This window comes from Bos indicus x Bos taurus, chromosome 1 (genome assembly GCF_003369695.1).
Source record: "Bos indicus x Bos taurus breed Angus x Brahman F1 hybrid chromosome 1, Bos_hybrid_MaternalHap_v2.0, whole genome shotgun sequence".
NCBI lineage: Eukaryota > Metazoa > Chordata > Mammalia > Artiodactyla > Bovidae > Bos > Bos indicus x Bos taurus.
In genome coordinates this window covers 76186321-76200950 of record NC_040076.1, presented here as the reverse complement: position 1 = coordinate 76200950, position 14630 = coordinate 76186321, and the positions used below count along the sequence as shown (strand labels likewise).

General features: G+C 37.8%; 1 long non-coding RNA gene across 1 annotated transcript in view; it reads right to left on the bottom strand.

The window, feature by feature from the left end:
- Nucleotides 1-14630, bottom strand: part of LOC113890546 — an 80629-nt gene that overhangs the window by 57521 nt on the left and 8478 nt on the right. The window lies entirely within an intron of this gene.

The window sequence follows — 14630 nt, the reverse complement described above, 5'->3', positions numbered from 1 at the left end:
TTCCATTCTACTTTCCTAACATTTGGTAACTTCAACAATCTTTGGTATTCCTTGCTTGTACATGCATTGCTTCAATCTGTCTTTGTCTTGCATGGCTTACCTTTGTGACCCTGTGTCTGTGTCTTCTTTGTTGTCCCTTTATAAAGGCATTCATGATTGTAATTAGAATATTTAAAAAAAAAAGTGAAAAAGAAATTCACCTACTTCCTGAAAGGAATACAAAGTTGATTTTATGCTTTAAGTCTTAGCTGTTGATAGTGTCCCAGCATTTGGATGGAGTTGATGTGTTTCTCACTGCTTCTGGTAGTACCCCTTGCAAAGTTCTACAAATGATAATAGCTGGCACCTAACTCTGTGTAGTAGAAAAAGTTGGTGCCACCGGTGGGAGTAAGTGGTAGCAGCTTTTGAAATTTCTGTAGAAATTGCGCACTAGAAACACTTTAAAGTAGAACTATCATGTGATCCAGAGAGATACTGCTAGGTACATATTCTAAGGGAAATCACTATCCTGAACAGATATCTGTACCCACAAGTTTAAATAAAGCAGAAAGAATGGATATTAAAAAAAAAAGAAAGAAGGAAGGAAAGAAGGGAGGGAGGAAAGGAAGGAAGGAGAAGAAAACATGTGACCTCAGCATAATCCCATTTTATTCTATTAGGTGTATCACCTTGAATGATACACCTAATAGTTTGTGTATAGATATGGTTTTTCCTGTGGTCATGTATGGATGTGAGAGTTGGACTGTGAAGAAGGCTGAGGACCGAAGAATTGATGCTTTTGAATTGTGGTGTTGGAGAAGACTCTTGAGAGTCCCTTGGACTGCAAGGACATCCAACCAGTCCATTCTGAAGGAGATCAGCCCTAGGATTTCTTTGGAAGGAATGATGCTATAGCTGAAACTCCAGTACTTTGGCCACCTCATGCAAAGAGTTGACTCATTGGAAAAGACTCTGATGCTGGGAGGGATTGGGGGCAAGAGGAGAAGGGGACGACAGAGGATGAGATGGCTGGATGGCATCACGGACTCAATGGACGTGAGTCTGAGTGAACTCCGGGAGTTGGTGATGGACAGGGAGGCCTAGCGTGCTGTGATTCATGGGGTTGCAGAGTCAGACACGACTGAGCGACTGATCTGATCTGATCTGATCTGACCATTGCTAAAATAGGAAGTCGAGAAATACCTGGAATAACAGGCAAATTTGGCCTTGGAGTATGGAATGAAGCAGGTCAAAGGCTAATAAGAGTTTTGCCAAGAGAACACACTGGTCATAGCAAACACCCTCTTCCAACAACACAAGATAAGTCTCTACACATGGACATCACCAGATGGTCAACACTGAAATCAGATTGATTGTATTCTTTGCAGCCAAAGATGGAGAAACTCTATGCAGTCAGCAAAAACAAGACTGGTAGCTGACTATGGCTCAGATCATGAACTCCTTATTGCCAAATTCAGACTTAAATTGAAGAAAGTAGGGAAAACTACTAGACCAGTCAGGTATGACCTAAATCAAACACCTTATAACTATACAGTGGAAGTGAGAATTAGATTTAAGAGACAATATCTGATAGAGTGCCTGAAGAACTATGGACGGAGGTTCATGAATTGTACAGGAGACAGAGATCAAGACCATCCCCATGGAAAAGAAATGCAAAAAAGCAAAATGGTTGTCTGAAGAGGCTTTACAAATAGCTGTGAGAAGGGAAGCAAAAAGCAAAGGAGAAAAGGAAAGATATAAGGATCTGAATGCAGAGTTCCAAAGAATAGCAAGGAGAGATAAGAAAGTCTTCTTCAGTGATCAATGCAAAGAAATAGAGGAAAACAACAGAATGGGAAAGAATAGATATCTCTTCAAGAAAATTAGAGATACCAAGAAACGTTTCATGCAAAGATGGGCTCGATAGAGGACAGAAATTGTATGGACCTAATACAGCAGAAGATATCAGGAAGAGGTGGCAAGAATACACAGAAGAACTGTACAAAAAAAATCTTCATGACCCAGATAATCACAATGGTGTGATCACTCACCTAGAGCCAGACATCCTGGAATGTGAAGTCAAGTGGGCCTTATAAAGTATCACTACGAACAAAGCTAGTGGAAGTGATGAAATTCCAGTTGAGCTATTTCAAATCCTGAAAGATGATGCTGTGAAAGTTCTGCACTCAATATGCCAGCAAATTTGGAAAACTCAGCAGTGGCCACAGGACTGGAAAAGGTCAGTTTTCATTCCAATCCCAAAGAATGGCAATGCCAAAGAATGTTCAAACTACCACACAATTGGACTCATCTCACACGCTAGTAAAGCAATATTCAAAATTCTGCAAGCCAGGTTCAGCAATATGTGAACTGTGAACTTCCAGATTTAGAAAAGGCAGAGGAACCAGAGATCAAATTGCCAACATCCCCTGGATCATCGAAAAAGCAAGAGAGTTCCAGAAAAACATCTATTTCTGCTTTATTGACTATGCCAAAGCCTTTGACTGTAGGGATCACAATAAACTGTGGAAAATTCTGAAAGAGATGGGAATACCAGACCACCTGACCTGCCTCTTGAGAAACCTATATGCAGGTCAGGAAGCAACAGTTAGACCTGGACACGGAACAACAGACTGGTTCCAAATAGGAAAAGGAGTACATTAAGGGTGTATATTGTCACCCTGCTTATTTAACTTCTATGCAGAGTACATCATGAGAAACACTGGGCTGGGCTTGATTCTGTTTCTCTCGGAATCAAGATTGCCGAGAGAAATATCAATTATCTCAGAGATGCAGATGACACCACCCTTATGGCAGAAAGTGAAGAGGAACTAAAAAGCCTCTTGATGAAAGTGAAAAAGGAGAGCGAAAAAGTTGGCTTAAAGCTCAACATTCAGAAAACTAAGATCATGGCATCCGGTCCCACCACTTCATGGGAAATTGATGGGGAAACAGTGGAAACAGTGTCAGACTTTATTTTTCTGGGCTCCAAAATCACTGCAGATGGTGATTGCAGCCATGAAATTAAAAGATGCTTACCCCTTGGAAGGAAAGTTATGACCAAACTAGATGGCATATTAAAAAGCAGAGACGTTACTTTGCCAACAAAGGTCCGTCTAGCCAAGGCTATGGTTTTTCCAGTGGTCATGTATGGATATGAGAGTTGGACTGTGAAGAAAGCTGAGCACCGAAGAATTGATGTTTTTGAACCATGGTTTTGGAGAAGACTCTTGAAAATCCCTTGGACTGCAAGGAGATCCAACCAGTCCATTCTAAAGGAGATCAGTCCTGGGTGTTCTTTGGAAGGAATGATGCTGAAGCTGAAACTCCAATACTTTGGCCACCTCACACAAAGAGTTGACTCATTGGAAAAGCCCCTGAAGCTGGGAGGGATTGGGGGCAGGAGGAGAAGGGGACGACAGAGGATGAGATGGCTGGATGGCATCACCGACTCGATGGACATGAGTTTGAGTAAACTCCGGGAGTTGATGATGGACAGAGAGTCCTGGCATGCTGTGATTCATGGGGTCGCAAAGAGTCAGACATGTCTGAGCAACTGAATTGACAGACTGACTGACTGACAATTGCTATCCTCATGGCTGAAAGGAAAATCAATGTTATTGCAGAAAAAACTTCATGACATTAAAGAACTTAATTCTGTGTTTAAAATCCTGCATATTTTCAATCTTTTAAAGGGATTTTTAAAAAATATTTTTCTCGGAACTTGAGTTTTTGCTTTTGAATTAATCGATCATTTAGTTAGAAACCTGTATTAACATTTCCATATTAGCAACTTCTAAAAGATCTTCAAATACTTAAAAGATAATATGATTTAAAAGGTCACATAGATAAGTGACTTTTTAGAACTGAGAGATTGGGAGGGAATGGGTAATGACAGCTAATGAATATGGGATTTCTTTTGGGGGTGGTGAGAATGTTCTAAATTGATTGCAGTGATGGTAGTACATTTCTGTCAACATACCAAAAAATCATTGAATTACATACTTTGAGGAGGAACTTTATGGTTTGTGACTCTTATCTCAATAAAATAAATTTTTTATAAAAAGTGACATAGAGAATAAACTTCTTTGACTCATTAAAATTTTAAAAATTAAAATTAATTGCCTATTAGACAGAGGATGAGATGGTTAGATGGGATCACTGACACAATGGACATGGGTTTGGGTGGACTCTGGGAGTTGGTGATGGACAGGGAGGCCTGGCATGCTGCGTTTCATGGGGTCGCAAAGAGTCGGACACGACTGAGTGACTGAACTGAGAAAAATCTTGATGATTCTAACACCTGTATCAAAAAGAATAGAATATATCTGAGATTTTTACCATGTAAAGAAAAAATTATTCACATTAAATTATTAGTGTTTTGTAAAGGTGAAAACATACCTAGAATGGTCTTTGTTTTTCTAAAGAAGAGACTTCAAGTGGAAATATAGTATCTGTGCCCTCAAATATATAAAAGACACTTAGTGAATTATATTTTCACTCATGCTTCCATATAAGTTTTTATGAAACTTCCTTTAGTGCTATACTGTTTCATACACTACCATTTCATATGCGATCTCCAAATTATTAGCACTGTGAAAAAGTTGAAGCCAGAAGAATGAGGAAATAATCATCACCCAAAGCTTTCAACTCTGTATTAACAAAGACAACAGATTTGAAAAGAAAGACCTATCACCAAGGAAACATCAGATCCCTGAGGTTTCCATTTCCCAGAACATACCTGCAAGTCAGTACCCACCTTTCAGTTCTCGTTACAAAATAAACTATTGAAATTTACTCATGCAGTTTTTCTTTCAGACATTTAGCTAGGTCAATATTCACTATTTATTTTTATATTCCATTTTCAATTCCTCCCAAGACATAATTTAGAGATATGTGGATTGAATGATGTCACTTTGGTTTGTGTATTTGTAAGAATCCAAATATTCATTCATCTACAGCACCATGTTGCTATTATATCATGAACACTTGTTGCACTTGTTGCAGTAATATTAATTACCCAGGGCCTGCTACATAATTTATGGTGCTGAATGCACAATGAAAGTGTGTTTTCAAAAAGCAAAGGAAATGTGTCATTAAAATTACTAACATTTTCTTTCTTCAGTTGTTTTTCTCTTGACTTGTCATAGTGTTTTTTTCAATTCATTCATTCAAAGAAAGGGCCTCCCTGGTGGCTCCAGACGGTAAAGAATCTGCCTCCAATCCCTGGGTTGGGAAGATCCCCTGGAGAAGGGAATGGCAACCCACTCCAGTATTCTTTCCTGGGAAATTCCATGGTCAGAAGAGCCTTGTAGGCTACAGTCCATGGCATCATAAGGCGTCAAACACAACTGAGAGGTTAACACTTTTCAAGCAAAGAAATTTAAAAGCATTAGTACACATTTTATTGTACATCTTTATGTTGTACATGTATTACATATGTACAATATAAATTGTACATATATAATACTGTACATTTAATCTGCATTAAATGCCAGATTTAATGCAAGTGTAAGAGCACTCAAACTACATGCAGAATCACTGAAATCACACAATTTGTATTTTGTACTTGGTACTGTTGTTGTTCAGTCATCCAGTCATGTCTGACTCTTTGTGACCCCATGGACTGCAGCACACCAGGCTTCCCTGTCCTTCATCACCTGCCGGAGCTTGCTCAAATCTATGTCCATTGAGTCGATGATTCCGTCCAACCAACTCATCCTCTCTTGTCCCCTACTCCTGCATTCTATCTTTCCTAACATCAGGGTCTTTTCCAATGTGTCAGCTCTTTGCATCAGGTAGCCAAAGTTTTGGAGCTTCAGCATCAGTCCTTCCAGTGAATATTCAGGGTTGATTTCCTTAGGATTGACTGGTTTGATCTCCTTGCAGTCCAAGGGACTCTCAAGAGTCTTCTCCAATACTAGAGTTGGAAAGCATCAGTTCTTCCATTCTCAGCCTTCTTTATGGTCCAACTCTCACATCCATACATGACTACTGGAAAAACCACAGCTTTGACTAGATGGATCTTTGTTGGCAAAGTAATGTCTCTGCTTTTTAATATGCTGTCTAGGTTGGTCACAGATTTTCTTCCAAGGAGCAAGCATCTTTTAATTTCATGGCTGCAGTCACTATCTGCAGTGATTTTGGAGCCCAAGAAAATAAAGTCTGTCACTGTTTCCATTGTTTCCCTATCTATTTGCCATAAAGTAATGTGACCCAATGTCATGATCTTTGTTTTTTGAATGTTGAGTTGTATTTTTTTTTTTTTACTTTTAATGCTTTACAGAATTTTACTGTTTTCTGTCAAACCTCAACATGAATCAGCTATAGGTAGACATATATGCCCTCCCTTTTAAAATTCCCTCCCATCTCCCCTGCCCCCAGCCCTCCCCTCTAGGTTGATACAGAGCCCCTGTTTGAGTTTTCTGAGCCATACAGCAAATTCCCGTTGGCTATCTGTTTTACATATGGTAATGTAAGTTTCCATGTTACTCTTTCCATACATCTCACTCTCTCCTCCCCTCTCCCCATGTCCATAAGTCTATTCTCTATATCTGTTTCTCCATTGTTGCCCGGTAAATAAATTCTTCAGTGCCATTTTTCTAGATTCTGTATATATGTGTTAGAATATGGTATCTTTCTCTTTCTGACTCACTTCACTCTGTATAATAGGTTCTAGGTTCATCCACCTCATTAGAACTGACTCAAATACATTCTTTTTTAAGGCTGAGTAATATTCCATTGTGTTATATGCACCACAGCTTCTTTATCCATTCATCTGTCAATGGACATCTAGATTGCTTCCATGTTTTAGCTATTGTAAATAGTGCTTCAGTGAACAATGGGATACCTGTGTCTCTTTTGAATGTTGAGTTTTAAGCCAGCTTTTTCACTCTCCTCTTTCATCTTCATCTTTTTAGTTCCTCTTTGCTTTCTATTATTAGAGTGGTGTCATTTGCATATCTAAGGTTATTGATATTTCTCCCGGCAATCTTGATTCCAGTTTGTGCATTATCCAGTTCAGCATTTTGCATTATGTACTCTGCATACAAGCTAAATAAGCAGGGTGACAATATACAGCCTTGACATAGTTGGTGCATGTATATATAATTCATTCTTACTCAAGCAGCAAAATATGGCATGAAGTGAACTTGATTGATTTTATTTCACTTCTTGATATTGCATATTCTACTAACACACTGTACCTCCAGGTACTGATGAGCAACGAAAGATTGAAAGGCAAATGAATTATCGGTTACCTTATCTTTCCCTTTCTTTCTATGTCATTAATTTTAGCACAAGTGATTAACTTAAGGAAGGAAGTAAAATGAGTAAGAAAAGGACATGATGGCTTGGTCACTTATGTTTGTTAGGACACAATGGCCTTCTTTCTTCATTCATAATGTTCTGATTCAGTTAGAAAGTATGGCTTCCCAGGGTTGTCAATGTCATCTACTCTGTTGTAACATAGCACACTTTTATGCACTTTGTCTTTTTTTTTTTTGTCTTTCTTTTATTTTTTTAAATTGGGGTATAGTTGCTTTACCATTATGTTTGTTTCTGCTATACAATGAAGTGAATCAGCTATATATACATACATTCATCCCCTCCCTTATAAATCTCCCTCCCACTCACCATCCCACCCCTCTATGTCATCACAGAGCACTGAGTTTTGCTCCCTGCACTACACAGCATGTTTCCACCAGCAATCTTTTTACACATGGCAGTGCACACATGTCAGTCCTAATTTCCCAATTCCTCCCACCCCTTACCCGCCACTGGGTCCGTAGGTCCATTTCCTATGTCTGTGTCTCTATTGCTGCCCTGCAAAACCATTCATCTATACCATTTTTCTAGGTTTCATATATATGCATTAATATATAATATTTGTTTTTCTCTTTATGACTTCACTTAGCATGATATACTCTAGGTCTATCAGTGTGTCTACAAATGATCCAAATTTGTTCCTTTTTATGGCTGAGCAATATTCCGTTGTGTATATTACCATATTTTCTTGATCCATTCATCTGTCGATGGACATTTGGGTTGCTTCCATATCCTGACTATTGTAAATAGTTCTGCAATGAACATACAATGAGGTATCACATCGGTCAGAATGGCTATAATTGAAAAATCCACAAACAATAAAAGCTGGAAAGGATGTAAAAAAAGCGAACCCTCATGCACTGTTGGTGGGAATGTAAATTGATATAGCCACTATGGAAAACAGTATGGAGGTTCCTTAGAAAACTAAAATAGAACTACTATATGATCCAGCAATCCCACTTACTGGACATATATTCTGAGAAAACTATAATTCAAAAAGATACATGTATCCCAATGTATAATGTTAATTGAAACTTGTGATTATTACTGTGGTGTCATCACTATTTCCACATAATAGTACAAAGCAAGTATTACTTTACTTAATTCATTATGTTTGTATAGTAATTTACAGTGCATAATTTTTTGTTTGTTTTGGTTCATTAAGATGTTATTTACTGTGAGGGTTAATTCCAATAGACCTAGAATTAACCTCATTAACCTATGTTACTGGAATACCTACACAGCACTAACGCTTGATCAAGGCATGATGCCATGCTGCTGTGCTTAGTTGCTTAGTCATGTATGACTCTTTGCCACTTCATGGACTGTAGCCCACCAGGCTCCTCTGTCCATGGGGATTCTCCAGGCAAAGAATATTGGGCATTTGCCATGCCCTCCTGCAGGGGATCTTCCCAACCCAAGGATCGAACCCAGGTCTCCCACATTGCAGGCGCATTCTTTACCAGCTGAGCAACAAGGGAAGCCCCAAGGCATGATATATAATTGTTAATAGTTTTCCTTTGTAGTCATATGTCCAAAGGAGTTTGAAGATGATTCACACTAGTTTATTGACATTATTTAATCAACAGCAGTGAGACTGATGATTTGTATCAGTCAAGACTCCAGTATAGACTCTATGGTTCCAAGATGTTCTGTTCACACATCGATAGTTTCTGATCCAACAAAGGAAGCACTTACACAGCCCTTACACACAGTCAGTGCTCTTGCCTGGATTCTCAGGTTTGAGGTCTTTGGCTATGAGGCACACCAATACTTTAATACTGTTTCTCCACTTCACCCTTTCCTTTCAATAAATGTTAGATTTCTACACATTGTCATTTTGGGTCCTGCCATCTTTTTCAGCAATTAATCCTGTCTAACTAATACCATTAGTTCATTAACATAGTCTATGTTTCAATAATTTATGAGCACAATATTTAAAATGTATTATTTCTAAAAATTTGTATAAACAACCCCATAATCAGGATATACTTTACTTCTCCAACCTAAAGTGTTTCTTGTGCTCCTTTGCAGCTGACCCCACCTGCCCCATACTAGGCAATCAGTCTTAGAAATTTCCAATTCACTTCTCCCTTCTAGGAAAGCTGAACAGAACACGACTCCCATATCTTATACCTACGTGCACTGAGACACTACAGCCCATTTGCATGGCTGTATTGAAATATTTTACATATTTGAATAAACACAGATACCATATAAATTACAGCTGTTAAATTATTTGAATCTAACCAATAAACAGAACTTCTAGGTGTTTCTTTGGTCTGAGGCATCATGAAGAAATTACTGATCATCAGTTAGTCCTTTGGACTTAAGAAATTTGTGAATGTCTGATATTCATCTCACTGTGAAGAGGAAGGCAGATGTTACTGATTCCTGAATGAGGGGAAGCATATTGTTCACAATTATATTGGCAGAAAGTAGCACAATAGCAACAACTAGCAATGAGTACATTAGATAGGAGTTGTTTCCTTCAAGAGTCAAGATGTTCACAGAGATTGATGACTGAGACAGCTGCTCAAGATCTCATCAGAGTTGTAGGCCAAACTGATCTGCTATCAGTAGTGCGAGGCTTTCATTGTCTTGATAACAATAAGACTGCCACACTCGTTAATTTTCTGTTTAGTTGATCTATCCATAGGTGTGAGTGGGGTATTAAAGTCTCCCACTATTATTGTGTTATTGTTAATTTCTCCTTTCATACTTGTTAGCATTTGTCTTACATACTGTGGTGCTCCCGTGTTGGGTGCATATATATTTATAATTGTTATATCTTCTTCTTGGATTGATCCTTTAATCATTATGTAGTGACCATCTTTGTCTCTTTTCACAGCCTTTGTTTTAAAGTCTATTTTATCTGATATGAGTATTGCTACTCCTGCTTTCTTTTGGTCCCTATTTGCATGGAAAATCTTTTTCCAGCCCTTCACTTTCAGTCTGTATGTGTCCCCTGTTTTGAGGTGGGTCTCTTGTAGACAACATATGTAGGAGTCTTGTTTTTGTATCCATTCAGCCAGTCTTTATATTTTGGTTGGGGCATTCAACCCATTTACGTTTAAGGTAATTACTGATAAGTATGATCCCGTTGCCATTTACTTTATTTTTTGGGTTCGAATTTATACACCGTTTTTTGTTTCCTGTCTAGAGAATATCCTTTAGTATTTGTTGGAGAGCTGGTTTGGTGGTGCAGAATTCTCTCAGCTTTTGCTTGTCTGAAAAGCTTTTGATTTCTCCTTCATACTTGAATGAGATCCTTGCTGGGTACAATAATCTGGGCTGTAGGTTATTTTCTTTCATCATTTTAAGCATGTCTTGCCATTCCTTCCTGGCTTCAAGAGTTTCTATTGAAAGATCAGCTGTTATCCTTATGGGAATTCCCTTGTGTCTTATTTCTTGTTTTTTCCCTTGCTGCTTTTAATATTTGTTCTTTGTGTTTGATCTTTGCTAATTTTATTAATATGTGTCTTGGGGTGTTTCACCTTGGGTTTATCCTGTTTGGGACTCTCTGGGTTTCTTGGACTTGGGTGATTATTTCCTTCCCCATTTTAGGGAAGTTTTCAACTATTATCTCCTCAAGTATTTTCTCATGGCCTTTCTTTTTGTCTTCTTCTTCTGGGACCCCTATGATTCGAATGCTATAGCATTTAATATTGTTCTGGAGGTCTCTGAGATTGTCCTCATTTCTTTTAATTCGTTTTTCTTTTATCCTCTCTGATTCATTTATTTCTGCCATTCTATCTTCTAATTCACCTAATCCTATCTTCTGCCTCTGTTATTCTACTATTTGTTGCCTCCAGAGTATTTTTAATTTCATTTATTGCATTATTCATTATATATTGACTCTTTTATTTCTTCTAGGTCCTTGTTAAACCTTTCTTACATCTTCTCAATCCTGTCTCCAGGCTATTTATCTGTGATTCCATTTTGATTTCAAGATTTTGGATCAATTTCACTATCATTATTCGGAAACTGGAGAGATCACAACAGACAACACAGAAATACAAAGGCTCATAAGAGACTACTATCAACAATTATATGCCAATAAAATGGACAACGTGGAAAAAGTGTACAAATTCTTAGAAAAGTACAACTTTCCAAAACTCGACCAGGAAGAAATAGAAAATCTTAACAGACCCATCACAAGCATGGAAATTGAAACTGTAATCAAAAATCTTCCAGCAAACAAAAGCCCAGGTCCAGACGGCTTCACAGCTGAATTCTACCAAAAATTTAGAGAAGAGCTAACACCTATCCTGCTCAAACTCTTCCAGAAAATTGCAGAGGAAGGTAAACTTCCAAACTCATTCTATGAGGCCACCATCACCCTAATACCAAAACCTGACAAAGATGCCACAAAAAAAGAAAACTACAGGCCAATATCACTGATGAACATAGATGCAAAAATCCTTAACAAAATTCTAGCAATCAGAATCCAACAACACATTAAAAAGATCATACACCATGACCAAGTGGGCTTTATCCCAGGGATGCAAGGATTCTTCAATATCTGCAAATCAATCAATGTAATACACCACATTAACAAATTGAAAAATAAAAACAATATGATTATCTCAATAGATGCAGAGAAAGCCTTTGACAAAATTCAACACCCATTTATGATAAAAACTCTCCAGAAAGCAGGAATAGAAGGAACATACCTCAACATAATAAAAGATATATATGACAAACCCACAGCAAACATTATTCTCAATGGTGAAAAATTGAAAGCATTCCCTCTAAAGTCAGGAACAAGACAAGGGTGCCCACTTTCACCATTACTATTCAACATAGTTTTGGAAGTTTTGGCCACAGCAATCAGAGCAGAAAAAGAAATAAAAGGAATCCAAATTGGAAAAGAAGAAGTAAAACTCTCACTATTTGCAGATGACATGATCCTGTACATAGAAAACCCTAAAGACTCCACCAGAAAATTACTAGAACTAATCAATGATTATAGTAAAGTTGCAGGATATAAAATCAACACACAGAAATCCCTTGCATTCCTATACACTAATAATGAGAAAACAGAAAGAAAAATTAAGGTAACACTTCCATTCACCATTGCAATGGAAAGAATAAAATATTTAGGAATATATCTACCTACAGAAACTAAAGACCTATACATAGAAAACTATAAAACACTGGTGAAAGAAATCAAAGAAGACACTAATAGATGGAGAAATATACCATGTTCATGGATCGGTAGAATCAATATAGTGAAAATGAGTATACTACCCAAAGCAATTTATAGATTCAATGCAATCCCTATCAAGCTACCAATGGTATTCTTCACAGAGCTAGAACAAATAATTTCACAATTTGTATGGAAATACAAAAAAACCTCGAATAGCCAAAGTGATCTTGAGAGAGAAGAATGGAACTGGAGGAATCAACCTACCTGACTTCAGGCTCTACTACAAAGCCACAGTTATCAAGACAGTATGGTACTGGCACAAAGACAGAAATATAGATCAATGGAACAAAATAGAAAGCCCAGAGATAAATCCACGCACATATGGACACCTTATCTTTGACAAAGGAGGCAAGAATATACAATGGATTAAAGACAATCCCTTTAACAAGTGGTGCTGGGAAATCTGGTCAACCACTTGTAAAAGAATGAAACTAGAACACTTTCTAACACCATACACAAAAATAAACTCAAAATGGATTAAGGATCTCAACGTAAGACCAGAAACTATAAAACTCCTAGAGGAAAACATAGGCAAAACACTCTGACATACATCACAGCAGGATCCTCTATAACCCACCTCCCAGAATATTGGAAATAAAAGCAAAAATAAACAAATCAGACCTAATTAAACTTAAAAGATTCTGCACATCAAAGGAAACTATTAGCAAGGTGAAAAGGCAGCCTTCAGAATGGGAGAAAATAATAGCAAATGAAGCAACTGACAAACAACTAATCTCAAAAATATACAAGCAACTCCTGCAGCTCAACTCCAGAAAAATAAATGACCCAATCAAAAAATGGGCCAAAGAACTAAATAGACATTTCTCCAAAGAAGACATACAGATGGCTAACAAACACATGAAAAGGTGCTCAACATCACTCATTATCAGAGAAATGCAAATCAAAACCACTATGAGTACCATCTCACACCAGTCAGAATGGCTGCAATCCAAAAGTCTACAAGCAATAAATGCTGGAGAGAGTGTGGAGGAAAGGGAACCCTCTTACACTGTTGGTGGGAATGCAAACTAGTACAGCCACTATGGAGAACAGTGTGGAGATTCCTTAAAAAACTGGAAATAGAACTGCCTTATGACCCAGCAATCCCACTGCTGGGCATACACACTGAGGAAACCAGAAGGGAAAGAGACACGTGTACCCCAATGTTCATCGCAGCACTGTTTATAATAGCCAAGACATGGAAGCAACCTAGATGTCCATCAGCAGATGAATGGATAAGAAAGCAGTGGTACATATACACAATGGAGTATTACTCAGCCATTAAAAAGAATACATTTGAATCAGTTCTAATGAGGTGGATGAAACTGGAGCCTATTATACAGAGTGAAGTAAGCCAGAAAGAAAAACACCAATACAGTATACTAATGCACATATATGGAATTTAGAAAGATGCTAACAATAACCCTGTGTACGAGACAGCAAAAGAGACACTGATGTATAGAACAGTCTTATGGACTCTGTTGCAGAGGGAGAGGGTGGGAAGATTTGGGAGAATGGCATTGAAACATGTATACTATCATGTATGAAACGAGTTGCCAGTCCAGGTTCGATGCACAATACTGGATGCTTGGGGCTAGTGCACTGGGACGACCCAGAGGGATGGTATGGGGAGGGAGGAGGGTTCAGGATGGGGAACACATGTATACCTGTGGCGGATTCATTTTGATATTTGGCAAAACTAATACAATTTGTAAAGTTTAAAAATAAAATAAAATTTTAAAAAAATAATTAAAAAAAAAAAAGACTGCCACACTCCCAGCATCACATCTGCTATCCAAGAAGGAAAAAAATAAATAGAATAGCTAAGAGGAAAAATGAATAAGACATCCTAACAGTTTAGTCTGAATTTAAAAATAACTTCCTTAAAAATTAGCCTAGAGAATTCCTTTTGCATCTATTGGCCCGAAAAGGGTTATATGACCATGCCTAACAACAATAAGGGCTTCCCTGGTGGCTCAGACAGTAAAAGCATCTGCCTACAACGTGGGAGACCCAGGTTCGATCCTTAACATAACATTACAACAATAAAGGAAATGGAGTATTTTATTTTCTAGACTTTAGAGGACATCAGTTGAAAATGACTTTTGAGTGC